The 13,890-nt window shown below is 35.2% G+C and overlaps 1 non-coding gene across 1 annotated transcript; it reads right to left on the bottom strand.

Annotated features, from left to right (window-relative positions):
- Positions 1-8,261: 8,261 nt before the first annotated feature.
- Trnat-agu (transfer RNA threonine (anticodon AGU)) lies at positions 8,262-8,335 on the bottom strand. Its single transcript has one exon. It is a non-coding gene; the product is annotated as a tRNA-Thr (tRNA).
- Between the last annotated feature and the right edge of the window lie 5,555 nt (positions 8,336-13,890).

Raw genomic sequence — 13,890 nt, 5'->3', positions numbered from 1 at the left:
AGCAAGCTTATTTATCATTAGCTGAAAGGACTGCGGAGTATACGCGAGCAAAACAATCAGCGAAAAGAAGAGCTTTAATATTAACGCTTGCGTATTCGATTCCTGCTGGTAATGCTTCGACTATATCATTAATGTAGAGTGCAAACAAGCTTGGACTGAGTGCACAGCCCTGCATTACTCCTGATTTAGTTTGGAACCATTCTGATAACCATTGGCCATTCCACACTGATGCTTTGATAGTCTTGTATAAATTTTGCAATAATAACGAACTTAAGCGACATTCCTTCCTGGAAAAGCTTGTAAAACAGGGCATTGCGATCCACGGTGTCAAAATCAACGAAAAATGCAAATCGTTTCTTATTTCTCGATAGAAACGAGTTAAGCAATCGAGCGGAGTACAAAAATGTGATCGACGGTGGAGTATCCCGATCTGAAGCCAGCTTGGAACTCTCTTAGCAGATCATAAGAATGTATTCATTCATTTAAACGACTGAGCAGAATCGATGTAAATATCTTAAGAGACCAGTTCAAAACGAAATTCTCTGAAGTTTTCCAGAACTTCAGTGCTTTCCTTCTTATGGATTGGGAAAATCAAGGCATCGCTGAATTGATTTGGGATGGTTCCTTCCTCAAAGATCTGGTTGAATACAACAAAAGTATCTGTAGAATTCTGCGCGTATACCATCTAAACCTGCAGCCTTTCGATCCTTTCGGTTGTTTATCAAATAAACACTTATTCCTTTGAAATTGGAGCATCTAAAATATTATTTTTGAAGGTTTGATTCAAAAACTTCTTTGGTGCATCTGGGTTTAAAAATTTCTCGAAATATGTTTGCAGTCTATTTCAATTAAAATCCGGGATAATAGTAAATTTTGTTCCATTAAGTTTTCAGACCAGGTTCCAAAACTCAGATGACTTGTTACACTTTGCAAGCTGATGGACTTGGCCTTCCGAATAGTAAGAGAGGCTTCTCGCCTGCATGCATTCCTTTTCAAACCAAGGTTATCTATATTCAGTTATTCTATGACTGATATTCGGTATATGGTATGCTCCTTTAATGCTTTTTTCAATTTTGTTCAGACTTGCGTCGTTTTGTTCCATCATCTGCAGGCTGTTCTTCCCAATTATTCCACCAAAGATGTCTTCCCTTCCTAACTTGGCATTAAAATCGCCCAGGACTATTTTAATACCATAGCTAGGGCACTGCTCATATGTTTTGTCTAAGAGCTCAAAGAACATATCTTTGGTGTTGTCGTCTTTTTTCTCTTTGTGGGGGCGTGCGCGCATATCAGGCTAATGTTGCCGAATTTAGCCTTGATGCGTATTGTCATGAGGCGCTCATTGATGCACCTATAGCTCAAGACTTCTTGCCTAAGTCTGGCTCCAATGACGAAGCCGCATCCAAACAAGCGCTGTTGGTTTTCGTGGTAGCAGTCACCATAGTAAATATCGCAGTTTTTATCCTCTTTTTGACCGGCCCATCCCATCATATTTCCTGGATGGCGGTGATATCTGCTTTATATCGTTAACATTCCACGTACATATCCGAAGTTCATTGTCCTCTATTCGTTTGCGTGCTTCGCAACTAAGAAAGCTTTTACGTGGCCAGGAAGTCACCCCGACGCCCAACCCCCAACCTGGAGGGCCAGATCCTAAGTATAACTCCAAGGGTGGGGAGCCGGATAAAACCGCTCCTTACAGGCCTGGGCTCTGAATAAGTCGAAAAAGCCATATAAGGTGTTCACTAAGTAGTTCAACCTTCTGGAACTGTAGACGCCACCGTTGATTCCATCTCGGGAATTCCTCCGCTGCCGTCTGGATAAGGAGAGGTGCCTTAGTGGAAACACCTCTCCCCACCTCTCTCGTTTGCTGCCCCCAACAACTTTCCACTGGGGTTGGAACCCAATCTCCAGTTGAGGTACTAGGCACCCGATGTTCACCGCGGGGAGGTGAGAGTAGGAGTTGATAGACAGAGGTGGGTTTTGAGAAAAACCTGTGGACGCTTGTGTCCTCTTGAATGCACATGTCTACCATTTGAACATCCTAAAATGATCCTTAACTTGTTTAATTAAAATAATTTTTACCATTTTCAACAGTATTTCCCATATTGAAAAAAAAACAAGTTTAATTAAACTTGTTTAATTAAAACTTGTTTAATTAAAGGAAATAAGCCCTGTTTTTTTTTCAATATCGAAAATATTGTTGAAAATGGTAAAAATTATTTTTCCACGGAAAAAATAAATGTAAATAAATTGTTGTATTAAATTAATATTTCAAATTGATAAAATTTAATAATTTTGATCAATGTCTTATAAAAAGAAACATTAACATAAAATTACTTAATTTAGGGAAAATAATTTTTGATGTGAACATCTTGAGAAAATGCAGTGATCATTTATTTTTCCAGATCTGAAAAATGTCTTCTTCAATATTTCCAAATACAGTTGTTTCCTCAATAAAATCGACTTCCCTTCTTCTACTCTAATTGGGTGCGTATTTGCGCTTGACCATAATTATAAATAATAATGAAACCCATTATAATAAAGTTTTTAGGAACTTCACATTACCATTAAAACGAGTTTCCGTCACCCAAACACGCAAATCCGTGTTTCAATTACAAATAAAAAAACAAAAAGTTTTATCTTTTAAAATGTCCCATCAACAAATCTCAGGTATAAGTACCTTCATCAAATCAAATGTAGGTAATCTTGACTACCTTTTTTAAACTGATGTTCTTATTAAATTTCGGTCAAGCCAATTACTATATTTTAGGCACACAACAACCGTATAATCATTTGTTTTGTTTAGGTTCTCGTGTCTTCTAAGTTTAACTAATGCCATTATTTCAACCATCCGCAGAAGCCCAAAGGTTCTTCTTCAGCCTCTTTCGTCTTTTTTTTAAATACTCAATTAAGTTATAGAGATATTCAAATTTGATTTCGAGCTGACACTTTAAAATTATCAGACATCTGTTGCATTATTAACAATAGTTGAAGCAGCGGTAACCCCTTTTTGACTATACGTTGGTAGTTTTCCCAAATTCATCACCACATGCAACAAGTATATAATTTTATGGGTCAGTAATTGACCTGTTTCCTTGACAAGTCCGGAGTCGGAAATTATAAGAAACTATACGTCAATTTCGAAACTGTTAAAGAACAATCATCCCGCATGCAACAAACTAAGATCGTTTTTAATTGGACCCATTTCAAAAAAGAAGAAGAATCGTGACTACTTTACGAGTATTTCTATATTCCTGCCCTTAAAGCGGGAGAAGACTGTAAGGTTCTTTGAATGCTAGCTTGAAACGAGTCGTCACTGTTACAATAATATACCATATAACAGCATGTAGAATTGTAGACCCTTATAGAGTTCTTATAGAAGTCATATTGATCATACTTTCTAGATTGTAAAGGTTGCCGATCTTTTTACGACCACAATGGCAAAGGTGCGGTTTGTAACACCAAAGCACTTAATCTGCAGTTAGTTTGTGATATTAATGCATTTTAGTAGCGCCGCACCGTGCCACAGCAACAGGTTATTATTATTTTTCGCTGCACATGAAGAAAGAAGGTGTTTCCAATGATGAGTAAGGGAATAGGTAATAAAGTCTTCAATTGCCATTGTTTGGCGTAGACAATATTGTACTATATGACTTAAGGAGAATCTTTTTGTTTTCAAAGATCGTGATTGGAGGTCATACTGAAGGGCATATTGCATAATGCTCCAGGCATGAATGGGCGCTGAGTTAATGAAGACTTTAGGAACCTTTCCTATAGTTTCGTTATATAATTTAAGGCGTGAAGAATATTTATAGAACTAAAAGGCGTTGCGACACAAGGTCCTTTCATATATTGTACGTAACACTTCTATGGCGAGGTGGTAATTTGTATCTTGCAATTACAACATAATAGTAGGTTTATTTGCTCCACCTTGAGTCAGTATCGCTTTGTGGACCTTCACAAAATGACTATTGGAGTTATATTTGCATCCTTGGATGGAGGCAAATTTGACAATTAAAAACATGGCATAATTCGTAAGGATATAATTTTTTACTAATAAGCAATTTTCTTAATTTTATTTTCATTTGTTATAAATATCAAATATTTTTGTATTTTTGTAAATTGTTACAAGTCGCAAAAGTATAAGGTTTCAAAGTTATTTAAATAATGAGGCTAGAAAATTAATTAAATTAACTTCATCCTAGGCAACTTCAAATGTTGTTAAAAGAAATAATTTGGCAACCATATGTAATAAAAAGGAAGTATTAGAGCTTTAACTAGTGTCAATTTTGAGAGAAAGGTCGAATAATGCCTTGACGAAGCGTCTCATAACATGATCATCCCATCTAAGCATCATGATAAACCAGGTCGCTAAATTTTATCGACATATTTGATTAGATGATTCCCTATAGAGAAACAATTGGATGTAAGCCGAAATCGATTTTTGTTGAGTGTAAGAGTAAACTACAGGGCTTTTTCAACAGGGACGCTACAAAAGTAGAGCAATAGGGACAGCAAACGACGCCATATTTCTTGCCGCTCTTTTTACATTTCTATTCAGTGAGGTTTGGCATTTAATTTTTCTAACAAAATTCGGAGTCAGTGGCTTCAACGTTAAGGCGTCATTCTCAAGCGTTTAGCATCTCTCTGACGTCGTTGTGACGATTTTTTCAAATACAAACTTACTAAATTTAATTGACGTAAGAACTGCTGCTCAACACCAAAAGCATCTTCAGCCTTCTGACTGCATGGCTTCGTTAATAAACAAAATATGCGTTATTGATCAGGCAGCAATTAACACGTTCTTCATGAGTTATCATTGCATCGTGAAAAAATTACGGTCTGGTGGGTTTGTGGGCTGAAGGCTGCGTCATTTGGCCTTATTTCTTGCGCGATGATCAAGACCAGCACGTTACTGTCAATGGGGATTGCTATACCGTTCAATGATAACCGAATATTTTGGCTCCAATTGGATGATATGAACTTGGAGGAAGCACAAGCCACACAGTGAATGTCACAATCAATTTATTGGAAAACAAGTTTGTAGAAGTTGGTCCAGTGGCTTGGCCGCACTTACTTACGTACTTTTTTTGCTTTTTTATAATAAACGGGCACTCAAGGAGTTATTAATACCCTTAACATGTTTAAAGTTTAAACACAGTGCGAGCGTTAGGAAAATAGGGAAGGATTAAAGAGGCACATTGGCCTTAAAGTTTTGAATATCAAAATGATAGGGAAAAACAGAGCTGGGTAAAGCATTCCACATTCTCGATGTGTGGTTAAAAAAAGAATCTCTATATTTGACAGTACGTCCAAAATTGAGCTCAAGGTTAAACTGATGTGAATTGTTTTAGGGGGGGGGGAATGCAACTGGCTAATATAACACTGTTTATAAAAATATCGGTAGAAAAACGAAAGGCATGAAACATTGCGGCGGTGTTCAAGAGACGTAATTGTTTCGGTTATAGTTCTATCGCCTATCATTTTCAAAGCTCTTTTTTGGATCCTATCCAAGAAACTTAAACTTGTTTTAGGGGCACTTGCCCAGTAAAAATAAGAAAGAGCGTCGGAGACAAAACGGAGCCCTGGGGCACACCAGCGTTTATTTTGTGAATATCAGATTTGAACCCGTCCAACACTACCTGAATTGAACGGTCCGAAAGGTAATTTCTAACCCAACGAAGAAGGGATTCTTCTATATCAAAAGCACGCATTTTCGATAAGAGAGCTCGGTGCCAAACTCTTTCAACTGCTTTTGAAATATCAAGTACAATAATCTTACTTTTTCTAAAACGATGTAAAGATTTGTTCCACTGTTCGGTGAGATAAACCATGAGATCACCAGTGGACCTATTGCTAAGAAAGCCATACTGCCGGCCATTAAAAAGCTTTCGTTCTTCAAGATATTTCTTAAGCTGATAATTAATCAGCGTTTCCATGACCTTGGAAAGAAGTGACGTGAGTGCTATTGAACGATAGTAAGAGGGCGAGGATGATTCGCCTTTTTTAGGGACAGGCTGTACAAATGCTGTTTTCAATCCGTTTGGAAAGAGACCTGTAGAGTAGGAAAGATGGAAAAGCTTACTAAGTGGTTTTGCCAGCGTTGAAGAAGACAGAATTTCGAATATCACCAGATGCTTTTATCAACGAAGAAAGGCAACTGTAGAAAGGCCTGAAAATAGACTTTTTGCTATATACGATTATTGGTTTTCAAAAACCCGGAAAGTGAAGACATTTTCCATTACTTTTAGAAAAGCCATTTTCCATTACTAGGCTTGTTCTACTCCTCAAAACTGAAAAAAAAAACGATTGGTGGCAAATGGATTGATATTTGGTTAAATAAAATTGGTATAAATTCGCTGCGGCTTTAAGAATGCTGATAACTACCAATATTTTTGGAGTAATACAATTTTGTATCTTATTGTTGAAATCATCAATTTGATTATTTATTCACTGATTTCAATAGTAAACCAAGAATTGTTGGCATACCTTACAAATCATATCATGAAAGGCAAATACAAATTAAAGCGGTCACCTGTGTAATTTTGTAAATATTTTCCTTGCTCATCTGGATTTACCATAAAATAAACTTACTGACTTTTAACTTTTAATATGTTCTGCTCTTAAAACACTGTATTTATATTTTTGAAGCCTCTATAAGTGTCGGTTATAGGTTAATTTTGGAGTTCACTTTTTTGGTCACGAAAAGGAACTAGCCCGTTGCTTCAAAAACAAGAAGTTTGCAGTTGTAATCTTCGCTTGTGAAAGGAGAACAAATAATTTCTTGAACAGTATAAATAGGATTTAAATTTAAAAAGTTGGAAGGTCTATACACTTATCCCAAGAAAGTCTTTTTCCACTTTTAATTTCTAAAATGTGTTTTTCATGAAAAGGGTTTTTCAATTGGCGCGGGAAAATTTTGGACCCTCATGGCCATTTTGTTTTGGTGAAATCTGCTAAATCTTTTGTTTACTATTCAGTTGCTTTGTTACAAGATTGAACAGTACGTTAAAATTTTACGGTAGACGTGGTGCGCCTTCACAGTCGACTCTTCAACGGTTGGTGGCCAAATTTGAAGCAAGCGGTTCAGTAAAAAAACCCAACACCCGTACTTTCAAGGAACCCAAAATCCGCCGAGAACATTTCCGCGGACCGTGAAACTGTTCAGCAGAACCCGAGGCAGTCTATTCTTAGCCCTGCACAAGAACTCGGCCTTTCGCAGACTTCATCGAATTTCGCTTCGGGACTTGGGCCTACACCCGTACAAGATCAAACTAACCCAGGATGTAAAAGTTGATAACCATAGACATTTGTTCGCTGACTGGGCTTCGAATCATTTGCAATAGTAACCAAATTTTGGCAAAAAAAATCATATCACTGACGAGGCCCATTTTTAAACATAAGCAAAATTGCCGTATATGGGACAACACCAAACCCCGCGATATTCACCAGGTGAAAAACGATGTAAGGCGGTCACTGTCAACAGCAAGCGCTACATAACGATGTTAACTAATTTCTTATAATCCAGATAGATTTAGACGCCATATGGTTCCAGCAGGATGGCGCTACGTTTCACACAGCAAACGCCACGATTGACATTTTGCATGAACGATTTGAGGGTGAGGTTATCTCACGCATGAGTGATGTGAATTGGCCATCAAGATAATGCGATTTGACCCCGCTAGACTTTTTACTCTTGGGTTTCTTAAAGAACATAACACAGGTCATCGCTAACATTCAGTCGGATCTATGCGGAAGAGTCATTGAAAATTGGACGACTAAGATCCGTGACATCGACTTTTAAATTAAAAAACAATTTTGTGAATACCTCACACACAGCTTGTTGTATTCCATTTCAACATCTACCTGCTCTTATTAAAAACACATTTAATAAGAGACTTCCCCCCAAATTGTACGCTACCTGACGACACGAATAATAGATTAAAAGACATCACTTATTTCAGGTTGAGAACAAGTTTCAGATGCGCACAAAACATCAAAATCACCTTATTCAATAAATAAACTTCTAAACTTCAAGTATTTATGTGGCGTTTAAACCATTTTCTCGACCAAGCATTTTCTTAAGAATCAAACGAAAGTTTTTTTAATTTTTCGTTCATTCAAGTTAAAAAAAAATTAAAGCTTTAATACTATTTTTCAAACTTGAACATTCATAACATTGTCTGATTTAATCTATTTTCTAAAAGATACCAAATTAAAAAATATAAAAATGTATCAACGCACATATTTCTATGTGTAGGCCCCGGCGAGATTCGAACTCACGATCTCCTGTTTACTAGACAGGCGCTTTAACCAACTAAGCCACGGCGCCCTCTTTTTTTCTGGATGTCAAATTAACATTTTGACTTTTTTCTAAAGCTTTCAGAACTCTGTATAGGAATTTTATTTTAAAGATGCAAAATAATGTTTGAAAATACATAATGTATATTTACGTAATTTTGAACAGCTGTAATAATCATTTGTTGTCTATCACATTGAATTTCGCTTTTCTATTAAAAGAAATGAATCGAAAAATGATTCATGCGATAAGATTGTATGCATTTAAAAATATTCTAGAATCACAGTTATTTTAATTTACTCAAAACATAATTTAAACAACACGATTTAAAATAATAATATTAACATACATAAAAAGATTTTATTGATTAAATTTCGTTTTTGTTTTTCGGACAATAGAACATTTTTGGTAAAGAATAAAATTCAAATAAAAAATGTATGCAAAATTATCAGAAGTTGAAAATGTTCTCTATTTTTGGACCAATTTAGTAAAACGTTGATTTTAAAATTCGAATCTTATTATCTCTTTACAATAAAATCTAAGAAATTAATTATCATTTTAACTTTGACTCAAAGTATTGGTAAATTTATGACACAAGTTCAAGGGCGGATGATGAATTTAGGAGGGGGGGGGGGGCAGGTCAAACACTTGAAATGTTCTACCTATATAATGTTCTTTCTGTAAAGGAGGCTTACAAAATTTAAATAACATAATAACCTTAAATTTACACATTTCAAGGGCTAAAGTGACAACATCAGTTATTAAATTATTTTAGAATACTGTTGTTCAGCAAGGTATAGTCATAGAGCCCGTTCATACGATTCGATATTTTCACCGTATCTGATATTTTCTCGATTCGGTGTCTTTCGGTTGGAGAGTTCAGACGGTACGTTAATTGTACCGTACACCGTACTCAACCCTACAAGGACGACCCACTACGACTATATACTAGCAATAAATTATTCGACAGTAGCCCAGACGAAAAATGACGCACTATCTGTCAAAATATCGAATGTCTGAACGCATTGAAAACGATTTGAGAGACAAAATCGAATGACAAAATCGACCTAATTGGTAATTTTATCGTATACAGTTAAATGCCGTATCGTCTGAATATACTCATTTAAATTATATTGACACTGGCTTATACGGTAAAATCGACGATACGGCAAAACCGCCAATTCGTGATCGTGTGAACGGGCTCTTACTATTTAATTTTGACGACTCCATACATATGAAAGCATTCCAAAATTTCAATAGTTTTCAAAATATTCCATGTTTAAGAGCTAAAATACAGTAGTTTAGAGGGTTTTTGGTTTTTTGACCAAAGGGATGAAATCCCGATCTAGCCTACGAACTGCTAAATCTGTTTCCAAAAGCCGTACTCAAATAACAGAAGAAGGTATACGAAAATGGTTTAGAGAGCTGAAGGAATAGTTGACAGCAGAGAATGCCTTAGATATTCTAGAGGAATCTTCTGAATTTTTAACGCTTATGAGACGGGATTTAGTATAGCTCCAAAAACGGGAAATTTCATTGCCCCAAAAGGCATACAAAATCTTTACAAAATCAATTCATCGAATGAAAAGGAGAACATAACTGTTCTGATGACGTTTTCAGCAGATGGAAGAACACTTCCTCCTATGGTTGTTTTGCCTTACATAATATTGCCCAACTGGTTTAAATCAGTCCAAAATATGATGCCTGACTGGGTTTTTGGCAAGACTGAGAGTGGATGGATGCAGGGAGACACTTTTCTTCAATATGTGAAAGATGGTCTTAAAGTTTGGATATCCAAGAATGATGACACGCTTTCCACATGTCCCTTGATGAGTAATTTTTACAGCAGCAACAACATAATTTTATATGTACTTCCTCCAAACACTACTCATATCCTTCAACCGGCCGATTTGGTGCTTTCAAAGGTATAAAATCAGACTATCAGCACAATGAACTAGGAGATTTTGTGATATGCTAGAAGAGCTCCTTAATTACAATGATAGGACTACCATCATACAAAATGCCTTCAAAAAATGTGGACAATTTCCATTGGAACCTAATGCCGTAGATTACTCGAAATGTATACAAAATGCCTTAGAAGCTTTAAATGCTACTGTTTCCGTGGTGATGTTTGCGGTTCAAATGGTGAAGTTTCTGCTGGTGTATCTGGAGAGTGTTCTGGCGTTCATTCTGGTTTCGATGGGATGGGGAAGGGCAATCTTAATGCAGATCCTGGTGGTATATCTTTTCGCGGTTCTGATATTGATGCTGGTATTGGTATTATGGATGTCGTTGTATGTGGTGATCTTGGTAACGGTGATAACGAGGAATTCGTATTCAACTTCGATTGCGATATAGGCCGCCTTGTGAGCGTTGGTGGTGCTGATAAAGATATCTCAAATACAAGTTTCTTTGAATACTGATATCGCACTTAAAAGATGGTCTTGAAAGCAAAAATATCAACAGTAAAATTATGCTTGACGTTATTTGCCAGGCCAAGTACAATATTTTTGGAGTTTCTGGTATACCCGAAGAGATTGAAAGGACTTACGAAGTTGCTTGTGATAAAACATTATTAAGAGTACCTCAACCCAATCTAGACAGTGCATCCTTACAAGAAAAAATTCCACAGGATTACGAAACAGTCATAGGTAGCTAAGTATAATTTATAAAGCGGGAAATAGTGAATGATTGTATTTTGCAAGAAATTCCTTCTCAAAATTATTAGGGAAAATAAGAAAAGTTGAAATTAAAAAAGGTTAAAATTATTACTTATTTATATTGTATTTTGATAGAACCTCATAATTCAAAAAGCGCTGAAAACCTATCCGTTTTTGAAAAGTATCTTAAGTATCCAAAACCAATACATAACTCCGTCAAAAGATTTCTTAAGACTCAAAAACCACCTTTGTCAATCTCATTTCATGCCTGGAAAGCGTTTCAAAAAAACAAAGAAGCCGAAAAAAAATTTAAAGCTGTCGAAGTCGAAAAAAGGAAGTTTGAGCGACAAATGAAAAGAGAAGGGAAGAAAAAAACTAATAGGCGAAAAAAGACTGTTCCAAAATGTCCTTCATGTAATAAAGATATCTTTACGGACGTGGAAGAAGAAGGACTGAAAAATATAGGCTGTGAAAATTAGTTTCATCTACAATGCACAAGTCTTTCAACCATGCTATTTGCAGATGCTCAGTTACAAGACTTTACCTGTTAAAAATGTGATAAAAAACTTTAATGAATTGTTACTTTTAAGCAATTTATACATTCTTAAGTGTATTGAAAAAATAATATTTACATATATACCTATAATTTTTGGTAATTCATAATTAGCTTTAAAAATCATGTTCCTAATTGAATTAAATTTAAGGATTTTTGTATTTTAATTTTTAAGCCTCAAAAATGGATTTAATTAATTTATTTTATTTTTTTCAAGATAAATTACTTTTTTTTTTTTTCTTTATTGAAACGTTTTAATAAAAAAATATAAAACAATTCAAGACGTTTGTTTAGTAGGTGGCCGAAAATGGGACACCAGCTGGTCGGAAATAGGAAACCAGGAAGAAAAATTACTTCTTTTTACAAAAAACTTCGGTAAAAAAGGTATATTTTTATTTTTATACTATCGACTCAAATAGCTTTTAAAAAATTAAAACTATTGGCTTCAAACTGATTCTATCTCACAGAAAATATTGTTTTCGAAATTCAGTAAATTTTTTATAGAAATCCAACATTCGTTTTTTTCATACAAAAATAAAGTCAAAAAAAAATAGTACGTAAATTTTAGGAAAAATTAATGTTCGGTTTTCGATATCTCGTGAACAATAAAAGATATTGACTACAAAATAATTTCGTTTAATCCAATTTCTATTTGTTTATATAAGAAATAAAAACTTTTAAAATTTAATTTTTGACTAAAAGTCTCGTTAGCAAAAATAGATTCGGAAATCAAACTATTTTATCATATGGAAAATATTGTTGGTAATTTTTAAATTATTATAAATAATTTTTTGACAAACCACGAAAACCTAAGAAACCTTAAAGCAAAACAAATCTACTGAGGGGATGGGAAGTTTTCAGTGTGGGTCGCATCCCAGCCCCTTTTTTTTAACTTAATGTGTGAAATCTGAAACAATGCAACGTGATTGAGCGGTTTTCAAGTTGAATTTGGACTTAAGCCACCTCGTTGACGAATGTTTATACGAGTAAGTTGAAGCTTCATTTTTTCTTACATGGAAAAGATTTGAAAGGTTAACCTTTAATACCTTATTAATTATCAATATCAAACTCAGGAGAAAGGGGCTTAAAATTGTTCATAAAACTTTCTTATTAAAAGAAAAACAAGTCTTTCAACTAAGAATGTTCAAAATGTTATCTATTTGGTTGGGTAAACAATTTTGAAGTTAACACCTAATTCTAATAAATTGAAAACGAAAATCAAAATATCAACAGATCGCTTAATTTATTATCCCGTCAGTAAACCTAAACATAACTGCTTTATACCCAATTCTATCTTTTACTGCAAAGCATATAACTCCATCTTCCATAAAGTCTGTATGCTTATAAGTTCAAATATATGCCCTGCTCGCTCATTGACGCTCATCATTGCTGTTGAAGATGCAAAATAATCTAATCTTGGCCCTCATTATGTGTTAAAGTACTAAAGAAATCGATGAAGGCTTCGAAGACGACTTCGCATACGGCTACGTATGACAACGACAACGATGATGACGACGACGCAACGCGACAACGACATCGTGAACATGGTCAATAGTACCATTATTTGTAAGAGATTAACTTTAAATCCTGTGGGGGTGATGTCAGGAATAAATTATCTGCTCCGTATATTTCTTGTCATTATAACCACCATCTTCGGGTACAAACAGCGCAAAGGACGGGGGGCTATAAGTTCTATAAGTTTGTAAACAGTTACCAGCGACTCGTACTCGTACACATATCTTCCTTTAACTATTATCATCCCCAACTAAATCACACTGCGGGTCAGCTAATCACGTGACAATCTTACAAATAGAAAGTTATTAAGGATCCTTGCAGTTGCGGTACACATATAGCGATGTAACGGCAAATAAAATGCGCTTGATTATCATTCCATTCCTACTGCCCTCGTTCCCTTCCTATAACTATAAGAAACTATATAGAAACAGGTTCTTTTGCAGTCAGCCTGAAGCCTCTGCCCAGACTTCTATATAAGCAGGCGTTGACTCCCACATAAATATTATTCGGCAGACTAACTATGCGCGACCGACCAACGCGGATTAAGTACAGAAGAACAAGTAAGTCAAAAGTTGGAAAAAAACGCACTTAGAATGTGAGATACGTCAACAAAAGCTTTTAAAAGGTCTTTCTTGATAAAAGAGTTGTCAATTTTTACTGCACGTTTGACATATCTTGGGGCATTTGAAAAGAAAGTGTCGACAAAAACTGTCGTTTTGAACATCGACAAACTATGTTTAAATAAAAATTCATCTTGACTTTATTTGATTTTAAAGGAAACAAGTCTTACAAGAAACGCCCACAAAAACGCCTACTTTTTTGTTTATTAACTTACTTACTCTATTTAGCAGAATATTTGT

Source organism: Eupeodes corollae, chromosome 1, assembly GCF_945859685.1.
Source record: "Eupeodes corollae chromosome 1, idEupCoro1.1, whole genome shotgun sequence".
Classification (NCBI taxonomy): Eukaryota; Metazoa; Arthropoda; class Insecta; order Diptera; family Syrphidae; genus Eupeodes; species Eupeodes corollae.
This window is presented reverse-complemented; position numbering and strand designations above follow the sequence as displayed.